The 23,748-nt window shown below is 47.1% G+C and overlaps 1 protein-coding gene across 2 annotated transcripts in view; it reads right to left on the bottom strand.

Annotated features, from left to right (window-relative positions):
* Zbtb7c (zinc finger and BTB domain containing 7C) overlaps positions 1-23,739 on the bottom strand; it is a 316,543-nt gene extending 292,804 nt beyond the window's left edge. For both annotated transcript variants that reach the window (XM_055622899.1, XM_055622900.1), the window contains exon 1: positions 23,679-23,739. The gene's annotated coding sequence lies outside the window, so the exon portion shown is untranslated. The remainder of the gene's footprint in view (positions 1-23,678) is intronic.
* Positions 23,740-23,748: the final 9 nt, after the last annotated feature.

The following is a 23,748-nucleotide window of genomic DNA, read 5'->3' as shown; positions in this document are numbered from 1 at the left end:
CTAGAACACACTGTGTAAACCAAGCTGGACTTGAACTCACAGAGATCTGCTTGCCTCTGCCTCCCAAGTGCTGGGATTAAATGTGTGCACCACTGCACCCACCAGGACAATGTATTTTGAGTATATTGAGAATATTCACCTACCACTACCCTTCTGTAACTCTCCACGTCCCTCCCAACTTCATGCCTTTTTCTTAACTGTTATTAAAAACTCCTTGAAGTCCAATTAGTGCTGGCCATATGAGTGAGAAATTTTTAAAGTTGCTTCCTGAGGCAAATGAGAAGAAAAACAGTATACTTTTGTAAGTTTGCAGAACATTTGCTAAAAATTACGAAAAGGTGGAACATTACAGCAAAGTGGCCATGCTATTCTTCCTACCTAACTTCTCTGTGCTACAGTGCTTTTCACTGTGTTTTTCCTAGTAAGCAGGCAGTTAAATCTCTTAAAACAATGGAAGCGAAGTCGTTGACAGCAGTTATCAGAACGTCCCTTCAGAATCCACCACTTTGTGTCACATGTCCTCAGCAATGACACTCGTTCCTACAGAAGAGAAACCTCACTATTCGTTATTCTTTATTATAATCTAAGCCACCAAAAGAGTAAGAATGAATAATGCAGAAATTGCAACAATGTAACTCAAGAGCCATACCATCAACCTTAGAGCATCACTGTTAGAGCTTTGTGGGTGCATAGCCTACAAAGAATGCACAGATCTAGCCACGAGGTTGCTCGGGATCACTGGATTAGAACCAATGAGCTACTGTCCTCGCCTGTTGGCTTTACAAACCCAGCAACTACAGATCCTGTCACAGGGTGTGGCCAGAGAAGAGATATGGCCCCATGCAGTCATCCCTACCACATAGGTGCTAGTGAAGTGGGTAGAACACGCCTGTGTGGACCTGCCAGTGACACACAGACAGACCAAGGAGAAGAAGCAACGGAGCTGGGTAGATGTCCCAGAGAAGTAACTGAAACACATGGAAGGCTCCTTAAGTGTGTCTGGCTTGCTCCTTGCTTCTCGACAGTTCACTGGTTAGCGACAGCCGGTGGGATAGACCCACGGCCCACAGCCCTACAAAGCCCCCTCAGAAGCCCTTTCCAGTTGCCCTGATTCCAGCAGGAGACGTTCTCCCCCTCCACCCCCTAGGATGCCAGCCCTTTGCCAGTCCAGCTTTCCTCTCCCACCCTCTCACCCACCAAGGCTGCAATCAGGAAGAAGGGACGCTCAGCAGTGATGGCCTCCTCTCTACTTTGAACATACTGCAGGTCCAGTCTGAGGAGGAACCTTCCCCATCCCCGCAGGGACCATCAGTGCTACAGTCAAGACTTGAGGAAAGCCCGCCCTCCCCACCAACAATGACTCTTCCTCATCGGATGTGACAGGTGAGAGACTAGATGGAGGGTGGAGCAGAGGAGAGTGCTGAGTCCACATGGGGAGAAACATACCGGCCCAACACCCAGGTGAACTTGGCCTGGGAGCCGTTCCATCCATTAACAAACACTCGCCCACCCTGGCAAGAAGCAAGCCAGCCACACCAGGCCTGCTGGAAACCACAAATCACAACTCTGCAAATATCCTGGGTTTCCTGTGCGTTGCTGAAAGAGGCCAGGATACCTGTGTGGTGTGGAAACAGCCTAAGCTGCAGAGCCCAGGTTCACCCACAGGAACCATGTTTTCAAGCCATAACTCAGAGCGTTGTGGAAAATTCCAGTCGTAGAACAGAAAGGAATGTATACAAACAGCAAGACGATGGAAGACAGTCTGGGCACAGATGTGCTGGGAGAGGGGGTAAACTGGCAACCCAGATAAATTCAGTGGCATTCTGTAAGGAAGCTAAGCCAACAACCGGAAATAATTGAAAGGAAATTCCAGGCTTTTTTTTTTTTTTTTTAATTCTATGAGTGTTATCCTCTTGCCAGCCAACAGAGCTCCCATTGCCCTTTCGCCCTCCTCAATCTCCAAACTTCTCTGGAGCCTCAAACCTCTGCCAGCTCTTTCCAATGCTGCCCAGCGCTGAGCGTGCAGCTGCTCTGAGCTCTCTCCCTTCTCAGCCTAAACTGATGTAGGAGTAATTCGTTCCAGGGGTGTAATCCAGGAAGACTTCTCAGAGTAGGAGGAAGGCTCACTGACTTCAAAGAACAAATCAGGTTGTCATAGTAGTGAAACAAAACACTGCAAAGTGAAGGCGTATCATGAGAAAAGCTCAGCAAGGACATGAAATATCATGGCACGTTCCAGAACAGCTGAGTTGCTAGGGTCGTGCTTCATAAAGGTCAGAGATGATAGGACCACAGAGCAGTCAAAGCCTAGTCGAGAGTGGATGTGGAGGCCAGAAATCTGAATGCACTATCGGTTTTTCCACAGCAAGGTGAAATGCAGCAAACAGCATTCCAGGAAGCCCTCCTGGAGGTGGCCGGGGGCCCTGTCCTTCATTTACCCAGCAAGTCAGTCTCCATCTTAACAGCCACTCAGAGCAAAGGAGGCTTTCTTTATTGCTAACCAACAGCTGAATTTGAGAACACCAGGAAACAGTCACCTGAAAGCCACCGCTTATTCCTGGCTCACTCTCAATCCCTGACAGCCCGCTGCCCTCTCCAGTGGCATTCCTGAACTTCAGGGAGCCCAAAACACAAGGCATTTGGCCTTCATGTCTCTTTGCCTGTATCATTCCTCAAACCAGAGGAACTAGTACTAAAATGAGCTGGAGAAAGAAGAGAAAACAGGTCAGGGGCTTCCCGCCACCTGAATACCACAAGCAAGGAATGTTAGCGTTATCTGAAGCAGCACCGGCTGAGTCTGGCAAATTGTGCCATTTGACCAAACAAGTGGTTTCTACCTTGCACGGTGGTCTGATTGGCTCTGCTAGCTTATTTTAGAAGCCTGCTTTCTCCTTGCAGTTGAAATCCCAGCTGCCCTTTAAAATACCTCATCTACAAAGCCACTGGCTCCCCACCTCCCTATCCGAGGTCCCTCTTCCAGACATACTCAGTACTAAACAGCCTGCTCTACCTAATAGCAGTGACACTTTGTTTCTCATCATGTCTCAGTGGGTATTCATGCCTTCTCCTGGTGAGGGGCTGGCCCTAAGACTAGAATTTTATTTGGCATTGTCACATCGGCTTTCCTGAAACACCTCCCAGAGCGCTGGGCATACAAGAAGAACAGAACGAACTGCTGCCCAGTAACTGGTTTTTCAAACTGGTTCTCTGTTTGTTTGTTTGTTTGTTTGTTTGTTTTGCCTATTTGTCTGTTTTTTAAAGAAAGCTTGTATGTCCCTTTCGCTTTTCATATTGATCGATCCATGAGACTGCCTTACTAAAATGATTTTAAAAGACCTGATTTCATTTGAACTGGCAAATACTGGTATAGAAGTCGGACATGGAAGAAGGAGATTTGTGTAACTCGGTGCATTGTACATGGAAGTCATTGGTGAATAATTGATTTAGAATAAGTGGCGATCAAAGGATTTTTTTAGACATGTACAGAGACCTTACAAAACTCTTAAAGAGTTCAAATTGTGTGTTCTTTCTCCTCTTGTTAACTGCACACACACACACACACACACACACACACACACACACACAGATTCTTTATTTTGGATTTAGTTATGCTTCTGCCCAACCCTGTCTGAGTCATTACACTTTCTAAATAATTGCCCTGCAGTCTAACCAATGTGAAGGCTTTGGCTGGGAGTGGCAAGCTAACTCTGTGGCTGATTTTGTTATGTATTCACAGCGGTGTTCAAAGCACTGAAACTCTTCGTGTGTCCCTGTTTCAGTATGCATCTGTGTCTTGTGATGTGTGCATGCATGTGCTCTGGGTTTGAGTGTCTGCCCATCTGTGGGCCTTGTAAACCCTCCAGGATTCTATCACACCCTGAATATGGCATTACTGAAGAACAGGTAGGTACTGTGGGCCTTATAGATTAAGACTTGGGGGTTTGGTCATGGATTAGACGCCTATCTAATGTGTGGCCCAGAGCCAAGCTCTTGGCTTCCATGACTCTCAGTTTTCCAGCCTTTAAGGGGTGTGTCCTCTGAAATAAGTGGATGTTCTGGACCGGTGCCTAGTGCAGGAAAACATCAGGCAACAACCAGGATGGGCAGGACTTCCTTCGAGTGTTCCCAAGGATGAACTGTGCCTCAACCTCCATGCAGGTCTTTCTCAGCCCAAACCTCAGTCCATCTGTTACTGAGGAGGCCCACTGATATGCCAGTCTCTTTCAGTGAGGACTTTCCCTAACAAACAAACAAACAAACAAATAAATATTTGGCCTAATTAAAAGAATAGCATTCAGCCATGCTCAGTAATACTCTGGGGCATTGGCAGAACCCACCAGAGGGCCTGGAACCATACAGTACTTGATATACAATTTTGGAACAAATTAATGAATTAACTATCTCTCTTGAACTTCTTTAGAATCCCTTCTCTACGTTGGGAGATGCCTTGTAGTTACTGAGCTGGTCTGAGGGTTCCTCATGAGAAAAGCTTATGCTATATTCAAGATGTCATGGCTGGCATTAGAAAAACCACAACCATCCATGTGCAGGACAGCACTGGTCCAAGGACACTTCATGAGGCAGTATCCTGGAGTGACTGTAGACACATGTGCTTCTTCTACGTTTTAATCAAAAGCAATAAGTGGTGTCGGGAAGATGGCTCCATCTTTGAAGTACCTGTTGTGCAAGAATGAGGACTGAGGGCTGGGGACCTGGCTCGGCCTTTAAGAGCATTAGTTGGGCCTGCAGAGGACCTGGGATCTGTTTCCAGCACCTACGTGGATGGCTCACAACTATCTCTCTGTAACTCCAGTTCCACATACATGCAGGCAAGCATTCAAACACATAAAATAAGAATAAGTGAGTATTTAATATTTAAGAAAAGAAGACGAGTGAGGAGTTCAGATCCCCAGAACCCATGTGGAAAAGCCAATCATGGTCTTATATACTTGTAACCTTAGTACCAGAGGGTATAGAGACAAGCAGATCCCCCAGAATGTTCAGACCAGCTAGTCTACTCAGTCAGTGGGCACTGGGTGCCACAAGAAGATGGCTCAGTGGTTAAGAGCAGTTACTGCTCTGGCAGAGGACCTTGGTTTGGTCCCCAGCACCCATATAAGGTGCCTCACAGCCACCTATAGCTCCATTTCCAGATGACCTGACACTCCTTTCTGACATCTTTGGGAACCTGCATGTACACGGTATACATACAGACAAGCAGGCACACACACGCATACATAAATAGAAACAAAATTTTTAAGTGGAAATCGATATCAAAAGATAGCTGACACTGACCTCTAGCCTCCACACACTTGCCTCATAGGCACCTGCACATACATACACACACATACACACACACTACACACACTACGCACACATACATAATCAGTAATTATTATTGTCTAACTAGAAAAGGGACATGTTGGCCCTAGCAGAATGAAAATCCATATAGATAAAGTAAAACAAAAAATTTTAATTTCAATACTTCCATATTCATTTCACTTCTGTGCATGGACATGTTGTTATAAAAATAGGATCCCATCATTGCTTTCCCAGTAAATGATTTTGACAATATTTTCGGAGAACTCTGTACATCTCCACTAAGAATTTATTTTCTTAGTGTCTTTGTCAGGATTACTATTGCTGTGATGAAACGCCATGACCAAAGCAGCTTAGGAGGAAATGGTTTATTCTGCTTATTCTTCCACATCACTGTTTATCACCAAGGAAGCCAGAACAGGAACTCAGACAGGGCAGGAACCTGGAGGCAGGAGCTGATGCAGAGGCCATTCAGGAGTGCTGCTTACTGGCTTGGTCTCATGGCTTCCTCTGATTGCTTTCTTATAGAACCTGGGACCACCAGCGCAGGGATGGCCCCATCCATAATGGGCTGAGCCCTCCCCTACTGATGTCTAATTAATAAAATGCCCTACACACAGATCTTAAGAGAGGCATCTTTCCAACTGAGGTTCCCTCCTTCCAGATGACTTTAGCTTGTATCAATTTGACATAAAACCATGCAGCACAATTACCCCCTCGGGGTGCCAGAAATTGACCTCATGCATGCTAGGCAAGCCCTACTCCCTTGAACTACATCTTCAGCCAAGAGATTTATGTTTTTAAATCACTTTTTTTTGGGGGGGGACAGGATCTCACTATGTAGACCAGGCTGGTATCAAACTCACAGAGATGCTCCTGCCTCTGCCACCTGAGGGCTAGGATTAAAGATGTGTGCCATCGTGCTTAGTCCTTAAATCAATCTTTTAACACATACATATATATAAAGACAATAATTCAACATCTGTCCTGCTGTCCAAATGTCTCTCTCCAAAAGAGATTAATCTTCCTCTCCAGTCATTGAGGCAGATGAGAGTGATAATCCTGTGAGGCCACTTTGGCCCTGCCCTGGGGTCTTTGTTCTTGACAAAGAACTTTCATCTGGCTCCTGCAATTGCTAAGAGCTCTTGTATTTGCCCTCTCATGCTGTGGGGCCAGTACAAGTGAGGAAGGACAAGCGCCTCCCCACAGACCCCACTTCTACCCTGCTTCTGCTAATAAGCAGTTGTGCGACTCAAACCTCCAAGTTTTCCATTTTCTCATCTTAAAGTATATGTGGTAATGCTGGAGCCTCAGCCTTTCCCCGGGGGTGGGGTAGTTCCAGAGAAGCGAAAAGCAACAACATCTGGGTGGCTGCCACTCTGTGATGGCAGGGCCCTCAGGACAGACTCAGCCAACAGAAGAGATGCAGCCTCTAAGGGCCAGCCTGCTGGGCTGGGGCCCTGAGTGACTGTGATGTCCTCACGCTGGACAGGACAGGCTAGGGTACAAAGCCTGTTCGCTTCACTCTCAGAAACTCCTTTTTGCTTTTTTCTGACTGCAATCCCTTGCACATCTGAAAGACAAACCAGTCAACTATATTCTCTACAGAATAATAAAATTCTACTGAATTAACCAGTTACGACTTAACAAAACCAGTCCGGAGCGATACCCTCAGTCACTGCTTTAAGCACCCTCCTTTCCACAGTGATGCTTCTCCACCTAGGGAGTTCACTGGAACACCTTCCTCTCCCTGAGGGTTTGCTCTGCAACAGCTCTGCGCCAGAACCCAGGGGTTCCGACTCATGATCTGTGTGCTCTGGGGCCATTATATCAATCTCTCACGTGTTCCTGGACGACCCCAGCCCTGCTGATCCAGAGTGTGCCCTGCTTAGGAACCATTCTGACAGAAGCCCTGTCTGCATCCCTCCCTAGCCTGTAGAGGATCTATGAGGCTCCAGGATTGACAGCTGTCTCCTTTAGGTGCTAAGCCCTCACATCTGGTCTAACCGCCCTGGTGCGTCTGCCACTCGCCTTTCTCCCCGCTGCAGTCTCAGCTCCAGGGATGACTTGGCTTTCTGTTCCACACCAGCTGGCAAAGGCTGAAAGGAAGAGCCTTGTTAACAAGCACCCCAGCAGGATGAATTCTCCTCCATGACAGTCCCTGGAATCAGAGGGAAGACTGTCCCCCTCTCAGAGCACAAGAGCGTCCCTTCCCACAACACATGGGTTGTGTAATAAGTACTTGTAGCTACGTACAATCTGGGTCTTCGCTGGCTGGCTTGTTTGTTTGTTGTTTTTTGTTGTTTTTAAACTTTGAATGCTTAAAAATGAGATGCCCTTTTAAAAAAAAACAGTCTCAGGGCTGGAGAGATGGCTCAGAGGTTAAGAGCACTGTCTGCTCTTCCAGAGGTCCTGAGTTCAATTCCCAGCAACCACATGGTGGTTCACAGCCATCTATAATGTCTCCTCTTCTGGCCTGCAGGTGTGCATGCAGACTGAATATTGTATGCATAATAAATAAATAAATAAATAACCACAGATGAAATCTTTCTAAAAAAAAAAAAAAAAGTCTCCAAATATAGTTGTCTTATTGTTATTTTCAGAACTTTCAAAATAACACACATGCACACCCTAATAGATACAAGAAGGATCTTAAATAGTGGTTTCTAAGTAGAGGACCACTTGCAAAACGGGGGTTATTTTTTTCTCTAGCGGCTCGGTTTCTTACTCCGAGTTATCAAGTATAATAAAAGGCTTCTTTTGGAACAGAGACCTGTGTTAGAGGTCTCTCCTGGAGCTCCATTCCTCTCTAGCACTTAAGTCTTCACCAACGATACTTGCAATATGGAAAGACGGCTCTGGAGCTAGGCCAGGCCACTGGCCTACCATCCACCTAGGAAGGGGACAAGTGGGCCTTTAATACCTATTTACACTGTCTTCTGCCCACTTCGTCTGTGCTCACATCAGGTCCTTCCAGAAGAGCATAGTCAGGAGACCCAGGTCCAGACCTTCCCCATGTGAGTGCTCCTGGTCTACCCCCATCTGTGCCAGGACAATAGTTGCTCTACAGATAATGGAGACTTGGCTAAGATGAGCCCAGAATGGCTCCTGAAGACTGAGAGTGAGAACAGAAAATGGTTTGGGCCAGATGTGCTAATGAATATGCTTCTGATGTGACAATATTTCGGCATCTGTGAACTGATAATGACTCAAGGAAGAACTCAAGGACTCTATTGCTGTCCAAGCACAGAAGAGCTCCACCTGTCACGTGGGACCAAAAGGGCACAACCTGACTATCCCGGCATACATCCTGATGATGTGGCTCCCCCTGCAGGCGGGAAAGAGAAGGCACGCCTCCAGGGGCCAGACACAGAAGTGTTCCTTCCCAGCTTCCCTTGTGCTCTTTGCTAGTCCCTAATTCCTCTCTCATTAATGCAAACTTAGTCTCTGAGTTGTATACCTAAAACACAACGAATCCTATCATATATACATTAGTAAAGCTTCTAAAACATAGCTGTACATGCCTAAAATCCTAGCTCTTGGGAGTCTGAGGCAGGATGCTTCTTCGTTCAAGACAGATTGGGCTACGTAGTAAAACCTTGTCTCAAAAAAATATAAAGGAAGGAAAAGCAAAGGAGGGGGAGAGGAAAGAAAGGAAGGGAGGGGCTAGGAGATAGCTCAGTGGTTAAGACCACTGGCTTTTCTTGCAGAGGATGTTCAATTCTAAGCATCCCCACACTGGCCTACAACTATCTAACTCCAATCCACTGATCAAATGATTTTTTGTGGCCTCCCTGGGCACCAGGCACACATGTGGCACATGAATACATTTGCAGGCAAAACACCCAAACATATGAGTTATTAATTTTTAAAGAGAAAAGGAAGAGGAGGAGAAAGGGGGGAAATAAAAAGGAGGAAGCAATCTGTGAACCTGGGAGTATAGTTCTGCAGTAAAATTTGCCTAGCTAGCATAGATTTTGTGTTCGATCCCCAGCACTACAGAGCTGAAAAGTTTATGACAAAAAAAAGGGCATATATCATTAATGTGAAGATTTCATTTGATTCTTCTCTCACTAAGCTTTCAATCAAAATTAAGCACAGTTTTGGTTAGGATACCTACAAAAAGATCACATATTCATACACACACACACACACACACTGACATATATTTACACACAAACACATTTACACACACTCTCATGTACATACACATGTTCTCTCTCTCCTCTTGGGTTGTAGGTGGGAAGCATCCAGCACAGAGTCTATCTGGACACCCGGAGCCCACTAAGCGTTACCGACTGTGGCTAGCCTTATAATCCTTGTGCTCGGCAGGGAGACGTCGCCTGATTAAATCAGGAGCGAATGCTCCTGATTAAAATAAACAACCAATGACAGAACTGAAAGGTATGGATTCAGCAACCTCGGGCTCCTGAATCAAGACTGGCTGCTGCTTCATCAGCTGCCATGATATCCCTCATCCTTGGGTAGCCCTGAACCTCTCAGATGCCTGCAAAGACAGTTACTAGTCTCCAGAGAGCTCCTTGCAGCATGCACTTTTAAAATTCAGCATCACATCGCTGGGCAAAGCTAACCACACAATGAAGCCACTGGTGCCTGCTCTCCCGCTCTGGCTAACTCCAGCCCAGCAAGCCCATGGTGGTTTTGGCAGCATTTCTACCAAGGCCTTTGCACTTGAAAACTTCCATGGCTTCACTTTCCAATTCTCACTCACCCCAAATAGGGTGGAGCGGACTTAGAGCTTCAAATCTTTTCCCCCTGAACTTCAAAAAGAAATCATTTTTTAAACAAGATCATCTTTTAAATCCAGGGACCTTGAACCTGGGGGAGTTGGTGGTGGGGGTGGGACTGTTCCAGAAGCTTCTTTTCCTGCTGCTCCATTTGGTTTAGTCAAATCAAACACTGCCAATGGCAAATGCTCCAACAATTGATTAGGGGTTGGGGTGGGTGGCTGAATTTTCTGGTGATACCAGCTTGCAAGAGCAATTTCTGAAGCACTCTCTATGTTATCGCAGAGCTCAGCTCAGCCAGAGACTGGGAAGATGAGTCAAGGTAGAGGTGGGGGAGGGGAAGCCAGGGACCCCATCAGGGGAAGATCAGATCCGTCGGTTCATTTATTTTGACAAATCTTTTCTTTTTAATCATCTATAATGAGGCCATAGTACATTGTGCCGTGTGTATGATATATTTTGGAAAGGTAATGAAGTCTGGGGAATAGGCAGCATAACTCAGCTCCCAGCTATTAAATCTCTGCTTAGAAGTAGGATAAAGTCAAAGATTTGTGTGTATGGGTAAGAGTGTAAAAATTATAAGGCTGGAACATTAGCAGGGGCAAAAATTAGCCAGGTTCTACTACTCTATTGAGATTTAGAGCATCGGAGTACAGTGACTACATTTTCCTTAGAGATCTTTACAGCTATTTGGAATTATGAACCCATAATATGCAAATGCACGGGGCTAAGAAATACGCATTCTTGGCAGAGACTGAAGATGGTATAATGTGCGCTGTAAACGGCCCCGCGTATGTGTATAAAATCAGCACGCACATACTAACTGGTCGATTATCCCCTCTAAAACCGCACATAAATTCTCTTGACAGGAATTGGAATTTTGCACACATCCCAAGAATGAACAGACTCTTAATGCGCTGTGTGTGTGAAGGATGGAGAATGGGAACCAGCAGAAAGGGTCACTGAGCTAAACATGGGGCCTTCCTGGTTCTGCAGAGTGAAAGCAAGAGGTTCAAGGCGATGTCTCCCTGCTGAGCACAAGGATTATAAGGCTAGCCACAGTCGGTAACACTTAGTGGGCTCCGGGCGTCCAGATAGACTCTGTGCTGGATGCTTCCCACCTACAACCCAAGAGGAGAGAGAGAACATGTGTATGTACATGAGAGTGTGTGTAAATGTGTTTGTATGTAAATATATGTCAGTGTGTGTGTGTGTGTGTGTGTGTGTGTGTGTTCTATTCAAGTGTTTTACCACCCTGGCAAATGACTATTTCCCAAAGGAATGCAGCAATTTATTATGGTAAAAATGTTAGTTTGTTCACTCGGCAAGAAAGAGAATTCAGTCCGCAGCCTGGCCAATGATAGGGCAGAGACCTCCTACAAAGACCTGTCCTTTTGTGGTAAGAGCACTTCAGACCTGGAGCCAAATCTAGATAATTGCCATTTCTGATGAAAAGAGTAGAAAGTAAGGGAGCTGCAGCCCAGAATCTAAGAAGAGGTAACAAATGCCCAAAATAGAATGTTGCTGAGTCAGGTCTTTACAAATGCAGGGGCTGGAAAACTGTGAGGAAGGGAAAGAAAAGCCTTTAGTTAAACAATGGCTTCTAATGACTTCTGCAAATAGGTGGCTCTCTGCAAGGTGCCGAATCTGGCGCATCAGGACCTAAAGGAGCACAGAGCTGAGGGCAAAGCTATAGAGGGAGACCAGAGCATGAACAGTTTCTATAATATAAGTGGAAATATTACTTTATTAAATAATTTACTTTTAGTACCTCTCTCTCCATCCCTATTCCCTGGCAAAACAGTTAAAAAAAATTTTTAAGGACCCCTGGTACACAAAAGCAAGCACACAATTTTCCCCCAGTAACTGGCAAGGAGAGTGCCAAGGACTGCCCCTATTGTGTCCACTTGTGAGCAAGACTTCTGAGCTCTTGACAGTAGCTGAAATCTGAATTAGGATACATTTTGCAAAAGCAAGACCACCGTAGCAGCTAAACCCAACATACGAAGCATTCCCCATCATCCTCCATAGACATCCTGAAAAACAAAAAAAATCAAGACAAGAAGCTTGAGACGAGAGGAGGGGTGTGGCTCAGTCAGGGAAGTGATTGCTGTTGCATAAGTGTGAAAACTGATTTGGAGCTCACCTCCAGCACCCATATAAAAGCCAAGGGCAGTGCCAGGAAGCTTGAAGCCCTGCACTAGCTGGGTGGGGACAGACAACTCTAGGGCTCAGTGACCAGCCAGCTGCATGTTCTAGAAAAGACCCTATTTCAAAACATTAAAGGGGAGAGATAGTGATAGAGAAAGACACCCAACAGCACACACACACACACACACACACACACACACACACACACACACAGCCTTCGAGGAACACAGCCTCATGAGGTGAGATGCAGACCTTCCACCCACTAATCTCTCATTGAGACAGACATAAATCCACTGAAGGGAGCATATGCAAACTGCGACTTTGGGGTGGGGTCCTTGAATCTCTATGGCATATCCAAAGCCTGATCACCTATACTCAAAGAGTTACTATCCCTCAAATCATTTCCTCTGTTCCCCAACAACACCCACCGCCTGGTCCACACCACCAAGCACGACTCTAATAAGAGAGGAGTTCTTACCCTCCGTCAGTGAGTGATAGGATTTCAGAGTGAAAATGGGATTTTCCCTCTGCAGAATCATAAAACACATACAATCTTCTGTGGTGTCTTACCTCCTGAATTTAGCAACCTAGTTTTCTTTGTACTGGTAGTTTCATTCCTACAGCAGTGCTTGACATGATTCCAAACCTAATTTCCCAAAATGCTAAATGAAAGAGATATTGGCCAATGACCAAAAATCATCCCAAGGCTAGCAAGCTGCCTCAGTGAGTAAAAACACTTACTGTGCAATCCTGATGCCTAGGCTTGATCTCCGGAGCCCATGGGTGGAAGGCGAGAAATGACTCCTGACCGTTGTCTCCTAGTGTTTACATACAAACCAATAACTGATGATGATGGTGTTGGTAGTGATGTGATGGTGATGGTGGTGATGGTAATGTTATTGGTGATGAGGGTGATGAGGTAATGTTGATGGTGGTGATGAGGGTGATGAGGTAATGTTCATGGTGGTGATGGTAATGTTGATGGTGATGATGGTGTTGATGGTGTTGATGGTGGTGATGGTAATGTTGATGGTGATGTCGGTGGTGATGATGATGACTTTTAAAAATCATCCCAGTGTGGTATTGGGCTGAAATACATAGTTTTACTTCTTGGTAGCTAGTGGCTTATCTCTTTCTAAGGCCTCATCACTTAAGGGTGAAGTTCAAAACATAATACCCCTGAAGCATATCAGCATTCGATGAGCCAGACAAGGGGGTCCAGCCAGGCAATGACTGAGTTTTGCAATGACTTCCACAGATTTGATCCCCTAAATAGATGCGCTTCCTCCTGATTCCACACACTCTTCTTCTGAAGGGGTCACATCATCACTGACGTCATGTTGGTCCCACCACTACTCTCTTGCCCGGGGTTGTTCTCCTACGCCAAACACTCCATGTCAGCGTAATAGATAAAATATGGGCTGTGGAACCAGCTCTGTCACTTCCCTAATTGCTTCCTGCCAGGCTCACCACCTCAAGCAAGTTAACCTAAACATCCCAAGTCTTAATTCTTCATTTGCTAAATGGGGATGATAATGCTGAATTGAAAGTCACTGTGAAAATTAATGGCCATGTCACAACCAGGACAAGCTTACAACGCAGCTGTTGCTTGATAGTGTCATTTCTTTTCCTCCTCCAAGCTCCCTTGTAGAGGTCAAGTCTCACAATACGCAGCTGCATGGGACACCACTGCCCCTTCTTTAAACCAGTAGGGCTTTCCAGGATACACTGTGCTGTGCAGTTACCAGGATACACTGTACTGTGCAGTTACAAGCATATGGCCAGACTGCATCATGCAGTCACCAGCATAAAAACCGCAAATGTGCTGGATACAGCAGCATCTTCCGAAGAGATCTCTGACTCCTTGAACACAAAACTATTTCTTGGATTTCCCCTGTGTCCTAAAGAACTGAGCCCAAGACCAAAGATACCACAGAAGCCCAAAGAAACTTTGGTTCTACACCAGGTTATCACTTCCTTCCCAAGAACAAACAAATGAACGAAGTGAAGATTATTCAAGTGCAGGTGCTCTCCTCTCAGGACCTATCTGTAACTCTTTGGCAACTTTGGCTCATCTATGAGGGTCTGTCCTCACAGCCTGGGGCTGTTTCAGAGAGCAGGCTGCCCAAATTCAGGCCAGCAATAATGTAAAGCAGATCACCCTAAACTTGAAAAAGGATGAGGAAGCTGCTGACACACACAGGTGAGCCCCAGACTGCAGGTCAGACAAAAAAAAAAAAAAAAAAAAAAGCCTGCCTTCTTCCATGAAATGAGCCCAGTCTCTCCTCACTCTGCCATGACTGCCCACTCAATGTGAAGGGATTGAACCAAGTAACACTCTTGCTCCTCAGACTCTGTAGCCAGCCCTGATTCCTTGGGATACAGAAGAGTTCCAAAGGCTCTAAAGCCAATAGGACACAGAGTCTAAAAATCTGCCCTACAGAGGACCGCGAAAGGTAGCCGAGGGGACCAGGGGCATGATAGCAGGAGTGGTGTTTAGAAAACACTTGGCTCAATTGGCCTGGATACTCTTCTAATGCCCCAAGACTACCTCTCATCCCTGTGTTCCAGAACACAACCTGGGGCTCCTATTTTTCTTCACCAGGGCTGTAGCCAATAACACATTAGACAACTTTTCCCCAGCATGCAGGCAAGACTGCTCCAGTCTGTCAGTACATAGCACCAGACTGTGGGTGCTATCTTCAAGTCCTTTTCTCTCTTGTACCCCACCATTTCCTCTCATGCAGTTGGACCTCAAGAAGCATAAGCTGAATACATAAAGTTTGACTACATTTATTTTCCAGGAAGTCTAGCCCAAAGTTCATTCGGGGGTGTGTGTGTGTGTGTGTGTGTGTGTGTGTGTGTGTGTGTGTGTGTGTATGGTGTGTGTGTGTGTTTGTGAAGTGTATAGACTTGGTGTAGTGTGTGATGTGTAATATGTGGAGACCAGAAGCCAACTCTAAGTGTCCTCTTCTACCTCTTACCATCATGTTCTTTGAGGCAGGGTCTCTCACTGACCCTGGAGCTCACTGATTGGTTAGACAAGCTGGCCAGCAAGCCCTCCTACTCACCCTCCCGTCTTCTCCTTAGTGCTGGGCTTGCATACGGTGCCATGCAGTGCTGGGGTCCAAAATCGACCCCTATGCTAACCGGACAAGCACATTAGAAAACAACTAGGCCACCCCCAGCCCCTCACTCTACTCTTAATCCTCAAGGAATTAAGAAATCTTATCCTCTGAAAGATCTTGCACACAGTGATAACAAACTTACTCTTCCCAGAGCTGAAAAGTTCTTCGTATGTAGAAAAATCGAGGATGTTTTCATTAAAAACATCTCTGGATAGTGTATCAACAGAAGACTGGAAACAAAAATAGCCATGTATTAGAAGCAGTCAAATAATCACTCAGATTTTACAATATCCCCAAGATGGGCTGCAAAGATGGTTCAGTGGCTGAATGCTTTTGCCTCTAATCCTTACAGTCCGAGTTTGACTCCTGAGACCTACATGATGGAAGGAAGGAATTGACCTCTCAATATTTTCCTCTGATACTATATATTCTCTCCCTCAATATCTTTCTTTCTCTCTCTTTTTTCTCTCTTTCTCTACACACACAACCACCACCACCACCACCACCACCACCACCACCACACCACACCTATGAATTCAAGGCCAGCCTGGTTTAAATATTGAGTTTTAGTCCACACAGAGCTAAATAGCGAGACCCTGTCTGAAAGAGAAAAAAAAATAATAAAATTTAAAATGTAATAAAAAGGGGGGTATCTAGGAGATATATTGCCATGAAAGTGGAAAATGAAATACTATGGTCTGATCTGTTTATAGTTGGTTGAAAACATTAAAAACACACATCCATGTTTTCTTGTGTCTGTACTAGATGTCTTTAAACTGAAGAAAGCACGAATAGAAGCTACCTTGGGTAAGGACACTAACAGCAGCAAGAGAAAGATGTTTCACATCAAATACCCTTTTGTACCTTTTGAATCTTAAACCATATAAGTGTTGACCTATTCAGAAAAATAAATTAAATTAAAAATGCAAAGCAAACAATGTAGAGAAAGTAATAAAAATGTAGTTTCTGAAAAACACAGAGGAGAAATCCTTATTTGAAAATAGTTCAGAGCAGCACATGGAATTGCCCATGAACCATGGAAGAGAAAAACTCCACAAGCCCATGCTTCAGGGGAGGCAGGAGGCTGGCATGGGTTCTGGCATCCAGTCATCAGCTGCCTGCTGGAGTGGATTTCAAGAGGGATGCAGTCCTTCTGCACCTCAGTTTCCTCATTTGGACCAGCTTGCTTGGGCCTCTTTTCTGCCTGGAAGATGGGGGTCCCTCAGGGAATCACAAGCTAGGTGATAGCATGTTTAAGAAGAAGGCAGAGCTCTTGAGAGAGAGAAAGAGCTTCTTCTCCCTTCTAGATGGCTATGGTGGGGAGGTCAAATGCCAAGTGCCCCCCTCCAGAACACAGGAAGAGCCGTGGCTCTGACTTCAGAAGCTGAAAATACACTGGTCGCACCCTTCCCTCCAAACACGCCCACCAGAGCCCTCCCTCTTCCACATCCTCTCTGGACAGGCCCGGTGCCCATTCATGACAGAGCTGAAAAAGTTCCCTTTTTTGTGTGCTAATATTTCCTGCCAGGCCACTCCCATCTTTTGATGGTCGTTGTTCAGGGCCCTCTGGGATGACCGGGGACAGAAGGAAGCTTCAGAATCATATCACAGTGAAAATGTCAGTTTTATCATGGCAACGCCCTTGCCCAAATCCAAAGCACTCTCTGTCAAGGCTTACCTCACTGACAGGACGCGGTCCATTCTTAGAGAGCTAACAGAAAGCCTCTAAAGAGGGCCACATGGGTCTCCCAAAGTGGCCCCCACTGCAGACCTACTCTTACATCCCACCCTCTTCATAATTTCCAGTGTTTGAACTGGCTCTCCATGTCTTTCTCTTGGAAACTAGAGGGTACTAGAGCAGGAATGGCTCTTGGAAATAATCTGACCTCACAGACAGATGGGGAAACTGAGGCCCATGAAAGTGGAATACCCCTGCTCAGGTACATAGCATATGCCTTCCACTGAGACAGGATAAAAGTCAGGTGGCTTCCTGCACTGGTCCTCAGTTTTTTGTTAGCCAATTCTATGATCTCGATCTCTCTCTCTCTCTCTCTCTCTCTCTCTCTCTCTCTCTGCCATTATACAGTGTAGGTAACCCCTCCACTGTATAACATGCAACCATGACTCAAGAAAATGGCAAAACCATGAATGGACTCAGTACTGGCCACCTCCAAAGGCTCTGCTAACTTCTCAGCCTCCGCCTCTTTTTCTGTTAATGGGGTAAAGGGGAGGCGGGGTTTCAGGTTCAGAAACCCAAGGACTCACTCTCTGCTGGGACTAGTTCTGGGCTCTGGTAAGCACCAATCAGAAGAGTCCATTGCTACCCTGAAGCTCCGCCCCGCACCCTGTCATTCCTCCACCTGGCGCCCTCAGTTTTCCCTGAGTGCTTCCAGGCTTTGACACAAGATTTCAGTAAAACCTCTCTGCACCGGATTGCAGTAAGTCATATCAGTTAGAAGTTAGCCTTCCTGCGTGGCTCCTCTCTGCTCTCCCTCCGACTTCCCAGGCAAGCACACTCTGAAGAGACCTTGACCTTCATGGCCTTTATCAGGGTCTTCCCTCCCACAGGAAGGATTCCGTATTCTACTCATTCATCAAATGCGTGTCAGCCAGGTTTCCAAGCCATGCATGCCACAGTGAGGGAGGCAGCAACCCCCAGCCCCTGAAGGAGTAACGAACATCCCCAGCGAAGCCTTGAAACACTAATGGACTTAACACTAAAGTTAAGAAGGTTCAGACTTCTTAACTTCTTCCTGCCTTTCTTAGTTTTAGGTCAAAGAATTATTAGCTAATGGATATTGGGGGGGAAAAAAGAACTCTTTTATAGCAGACAAATGAGGTATGGTACAGTCCTTGAAAGGAAACTATATATCCTTGGTAAGTGTGTTTCCAAACATTCTAAAGTGTATGTGCAATACCAAAGACCCCTTGTCCTTGTCATGATGGTGCAGAGGGGAACATGAGAATCCTTCCCGGTGTGCTGGGGTGCTGGAAGCTACAACAGTTTTCTTTACTGGAAGTTCAGAAGCTAAAGCCACCCAAGGTCTTCTTAGAGTGTGAAGGCCTCTTTCTTCCTCCTCCAGCATCAGCGAGTGACAGTGGGAAATGCAGTGTTAGGTTCCAGGAGAAAGCAACTTTTCTGGTTAGAGGGACATGGGGTGGGAAGCCATCATAACCACATTCTTTGTGTGCACTTGTTTCTAGATGTGTGTCTGTGGATATAGAAAAAGACTGGAGTGGAATGCAACAAATTTAGGGTGCTGCAGCAGTTTTGTTTAACGTTGCACTTTCCTGCATTTTCCAGATTTTCTATAATGACTATTAGTTCTTTGATAACCAGAAAATAAGCAGCAGTAAATGGGATGATAATCATTTTTTTAGGGTTCCTTGTGAATCTGTTGTTGTTTTATAAGCACTGTTTCCATGGGGTTTGTAAGTCAACAGGGTGTGAACCACTAATGAAATTCCCTGCTCCTGTGGGACTGAGTGTGCCCCTGGCCCTGGAGAGGAACCCTCCCTGGATCCACGCTGGCAAGCAACTGTCCACAGCTGTTCTGAAGATGCTGCCAACGAATGGTGCCGGTGGAAAAACACAACTTCTGACTCTCCAAGGGTGGCATTATGCTTGGACTCTTGCTCACCAGAGAGAGATGGGGGCAGGAGCCGAGTCCTGCCACCAATAGAGACTTCTCTACCCAAGCTACACCAACCTTGACAACGACGAATGCTTCTTGAATTCCATGTTCCCTTCCTGCTATATGTCGTAACACCTATAACGAGCTTTATTTCTGTCTCTGGGCTGAAGAGACCTAGTGTGTGGAGATCCCGGCTGCCTTTTCTTCATACATCCCAACAGCTCTAACAGGCACTCAGCTACTTACTTCAGCATGCCAGCACAGCTCTGCTGTGGAAGAAAGGACGACAAACATTTAAACAGGGTCCCTGGCCTCCTGGAGCTAAGACTCCAGTGGGGAAGACAAGCAGTAAAGAAAAGGACCAAAATCACAGCACAGCAGCACTGGGTATGGTAAAGAATACACTATCTTTGCACTATACATGATCGTTCAGCTGTGACAAGGTAAAGCCAGCTGGGAGATGCACAGGGAAGGACATTCTGAACAGAAAGGAGAGCAAGCCAGAATGGGAAGCTCTTTCAAGAAACCAGGGATGGTGTGTGAAGTGCAGGGAGTAGGGAGGTGAAGAGATCAAGCTCCTGGTGGCCACAGGTTAGGCAAGGCCCACCCTGCCTCCTTGCAGGAGCCTCCTTGCATGCCTACTGGCCTGGCAGCTGCTTCCTGCATGCCTGATGGTAGTGCATAGTCAATGAGCTTGCCCTCAAGGCTCTCAAAATGCTAGTCAGACAACCTCACTCCTTATCCACACTCCGCTGCTACATCCTTGCCCTCCCAAGATGCCTTTCTCCATGCCACACTGTCCATAAAGAAGCCAATTGGATTCCTATTCACCAGACTCAGCCCATGATACTGTTAATGAAGCCAGCCTTGAACTGGGCACCCAGCCTATAGAGAAGAGCCATCCAAAAGCCCTGCCCTGGCAAACGTCACTTATGTACCTGCCCCTGAGGACCTATACTACGTCTCCTTTCTATGTAGGAAGTCTTCTTTAAATCTTCCCACCTAGTGAAGCCTCCTGTGAGCCCCAGTGGCCCTACGGTGGTTCCTGCAGACAGGTCTATTCAAATACAGGAGGGTGGCTTTCCCTTCCTCCCACCACCAGCCCAGGAAGAAAGTCTGGAGTCTCAGGAATGAAGCTGTAAGCAGCATCCTGACAGGTACTATTGATCAAGGACAAAAGAGGATTTGGGTTTGGTGTAAAGAGTAAGCTATAAAGGGGACCCACCGGGAAGGGGGTGGGGCAGGTGGAGAAGGAGTGCCAGCCTCAGACCTCCAACACCACACAGAAATGCGTCTGGAGTCAGAGAGGACCATGTCTCCTGCATAATAATAGTTGCTGCCATTGTTTTCAAAAGCCAGCTACACTCTGTTCAGCAGTTCAGTCCTGTGAGGGCTCAAGAAAAGATGCACATATTGACTCTAGGGAGTCCTTGGAGCTTAAATCCCCAAGGCAGTAAGGCTCTGTGAAACCCTGTGGGCGCTTTTCCCCAGATCAGGGATCAGTCTGACATGGGTGGGTGGTAGGCTTTTTTTTTTTTTTTTTTCAGTGGGACATGGTCACCCTGGAGAGAAGTCACTACTGGAGATGGTTCCCAGAGCCCTGAGCCTCTTCTTCCCTAGAAAGGGACTTTATAAATAGACTGACTTCTTCAGTCCTGCACAGATGTAGATCTCACACCCCTGCCCCAGCCTTAGCCAGCCGGTTCCTCAGTTCCCAAGTTCCCATAGCCTTCTAGAGGAAGAAAGACAATAAGCCAACATGGGGAGGGGGAGAACAAGATGCCCTGGTGACTGGTGTTCAATCAACTGTAACTGTAACCTCCCCCCTCCCCCGTTACTTCAGCGTGAGCAATGCAATGGTCCAAAGCATTGCAGAAGAGTCTCTTGCAGCAGATCACCTCTGGGAAGTCCAAGCTGAACAGTAGACTAATACACTAGCAGACTCTTAATATGCCTCAGTTTCCCCATCTATGTAGCTATTGGGCATGCTGACGAGATTAGCATGCAATGGAAGTGGACAGCATTGGCAAAAGATTCTATTCTTATTATGATTACAGATCTTGTTTTTTGTTTTGTTTTTCTTACAGAGTCCCAGGCATGGGAATAGGGACCTTGATCCTTGTCTGTGTAAGAGAGCTGAGATATTACAAACTGTGGCACTGTTAGCCTTGAATTCCTCATACTACATGTCCTTGAGGGCAATGAAATTTAGAGAATGTTCAGAGAAAATACCTTCTGGTAATTTCTGACTAATACAGATCGGCACATACCACACCCAGTCTTATTTTGACTTGGTAAGGTTCTGCCTGGCCATGTATAACATTACAGACCGAAGGCTAAGCCTTGCCCTAGAATATTTAGGTTTGAAAAAAAAATCTTTTTAATCATTATCATTCCACCCCCAAACCACCCCACACACACCACATACATACGCTGGTAAGGAAAAAGTGACTAAAATATAAGTGGCCAACTCAAATCTCTTTTTTAATTAAGACACTTGTTTACTCAATAAAATACAGAGTAAAAAACATTTACTGAAAACCCATTCATTGATGCTTAATAGCTATGTCAAATACTCATAACAACATTCATTCCAACACCCCCAGATAATTGCTCATCTCTCTCGTTTGGTACCCACAACAGCACTGAATTTGTGTCCAAGTGTAATTGATCCAAAATTGGGCTCCCTTTCAAAAATATCTGTAAAACCTAATTACCAGGAAAACAGTTCTGGCACCCTACAGAAAGTGGGTGCTTCAGCATGACAAATTGTACACTTATCTTGGCTAATCAAGCCACATTATGTCGCCCAAGGAATCTGGGAGATTTGGGGCAATGAGGGTGCAGGAAAAGTTGGGACCGTGTCACACTGGACTTCGCAGTGACAATCCTGATTTTTGTTGGGTCAAGGACAGGGGACAGGAAACTGAATGTCTTTGATGGAAAGTATGAATTTAGGAAGTACCAGATAATAAGCCCATAATGGGCTCAGGGGCAGGGGTGGGGTTTCTGTCACCAAGCCTAGGAGGCCTTGCCCCAGGGAATTCTGTCCAAGCTGGCCTGGGCTGCTGATGTCATTTCTAGTTTCCATGCTCCCTTACCACTGTGGTAAGTCACTCCCTTCCTTAGTGTTGGGATTGCTCATTATAGAATGAGTTCTCTTAATGCCTACAATTTCTTTCCCCAAATCCTGCGGCCTTCTGTAACGCAAAGAGCTCCTTCCCTGCTCATGAGCTTTGTGGGTGTAGCAGGGGGACGTCGAGTGAAAAGTAGGACCAAGGAGAATGAAGGACTGAGTGTTTCCAACTCTCGGTGGTTTTGTACCTACTTGCAACACCAGGTATCAGACCCTCTCTGGGAATAACGGTTCCTTTCAGCCCAAGCCGGACCTACCCTGGTGGTTATATATCTTGCTGCCCTGAAGAGCCAACCTGGCCAGTAAGGAACAGAGCCAATCCACGGAACCTCAGACTTTCTCTCTCAAAGCTGGACACAGAACATCCTCTTTTAAGTGTTTTTCTCGCCCGGGGTCCACTCCTGTCTCTCTCCCAAAGCCTCAGAAACCCCAGCCCCAGCTTTACATTGCTAGCACATGCTGCGCACCTCTGCTGCTTCTGCCCTGAGCCGTGGACTTGAGGCTCGATTGAGTGCTGGTCTCCACCGCTATGCAGATTTGAAGGGTAAAGGGACCTTGGGGACACCTTCTGGTGAAAGCAGACCAACAGCGCGAATAACAAAGCCTCCCAGCGTTCCGAGACAATTCGCTGTCAATCCAGCAAGAGGGGCGCACACGGTTAGCAAAGACGCGCACGCGGTTTCCCGGGCTGTCGCTAGGAAGAGATCTCCACCGCGTGTGCGTCACTGGGGGAAAAAAAAGCTCTTCAGAAGCCCAGCGAGGATGACAGGTTTCTGGGCGGACTCTGCTTCGCTTTATCAAGACCCCGAGGAATGGTGTGCGTACCCCATTTCCCTCAGCTTCCCCATGTGCCCGCAGCCGAGATGTTCCTCTGGGCATCCCACTTGAGTCCCGGCCGCCAAGCAACCCTGGGGCCTCACTGAGACGTGCGGGATCCCCCTCCACTTTGGCAGCCCCTTTCGTAACGTCCAAGAAAAGACAGCGCGAGGTGCGGGTTCCCAAGTACCAGAAAACCGTCACTGGCCCAAATGCACTCCAGCCTTCCCGGCAGAAGTACAATCAAAACTTCTGGCAGGAACCACCTGTGGCTGCTGAGAGGCTCGGCTCGCCCCGCCCGAGCCCGGAGGCGCCGCGTAGCCCGGGGCTGCACACGCCGGCCCAAGTTCCCTCGGAGCCCCACGCGCCACTTCGCTCCAGGCCGCGGTGCCAGCCAGGAGGCGCGGCGCCCGCTCGCTGGCTCTCTCCGCTGGCTCTCCCCTCCCTCCTCCTCTCCCTCTTTGCCTCCGCCCGCCTCCTTCGGTTGCATGGCTGCCGCACGCACGGAGCCCCTGAATAGCCACCGCAGCCCCCCGCCTCCTGCCCAGCGATGGAGCGCGCCCCTGCCCCCAGCCCCGGCACCCCGGGACGCGCGGACCTCCCGCCTAGCAACGGTCCTGCCGCGGCTTCGGGGCACCCCCGGGGGTGCACAGCCACCCTCTCGGAGCCCCGCGACCTCCCGACCCGCCCGGGCAGCCGAGGCGCCGAAGCAGACCCCTGACAGCCCGCGCGCCGAGCCGCTCACCTCCGCGCGCCGCCGAGCCCCGCGCGCCTCCCGCTCTCGGCCGCCGGCAGCAGCGCTCGCGTCCTCCCTC

Source organism: Psammomys obesus, unplaced genomic scaffold (genome assembly GCF_907164565.1).
Source record: "Psammomys obesus unplaced genomic scaffold, mPsaObe1.curated_primary_1811, whole genome shotgun sequence".
Lineage (NCBI taxonomy): Eukaryota > Metazoa > Chordata > Mammalia > Rodentia > Muridae > Psammomys > Psammomys obesus.
This window is presented reverse-complemented; position numbering and strand designations above follow the sequence as displayed.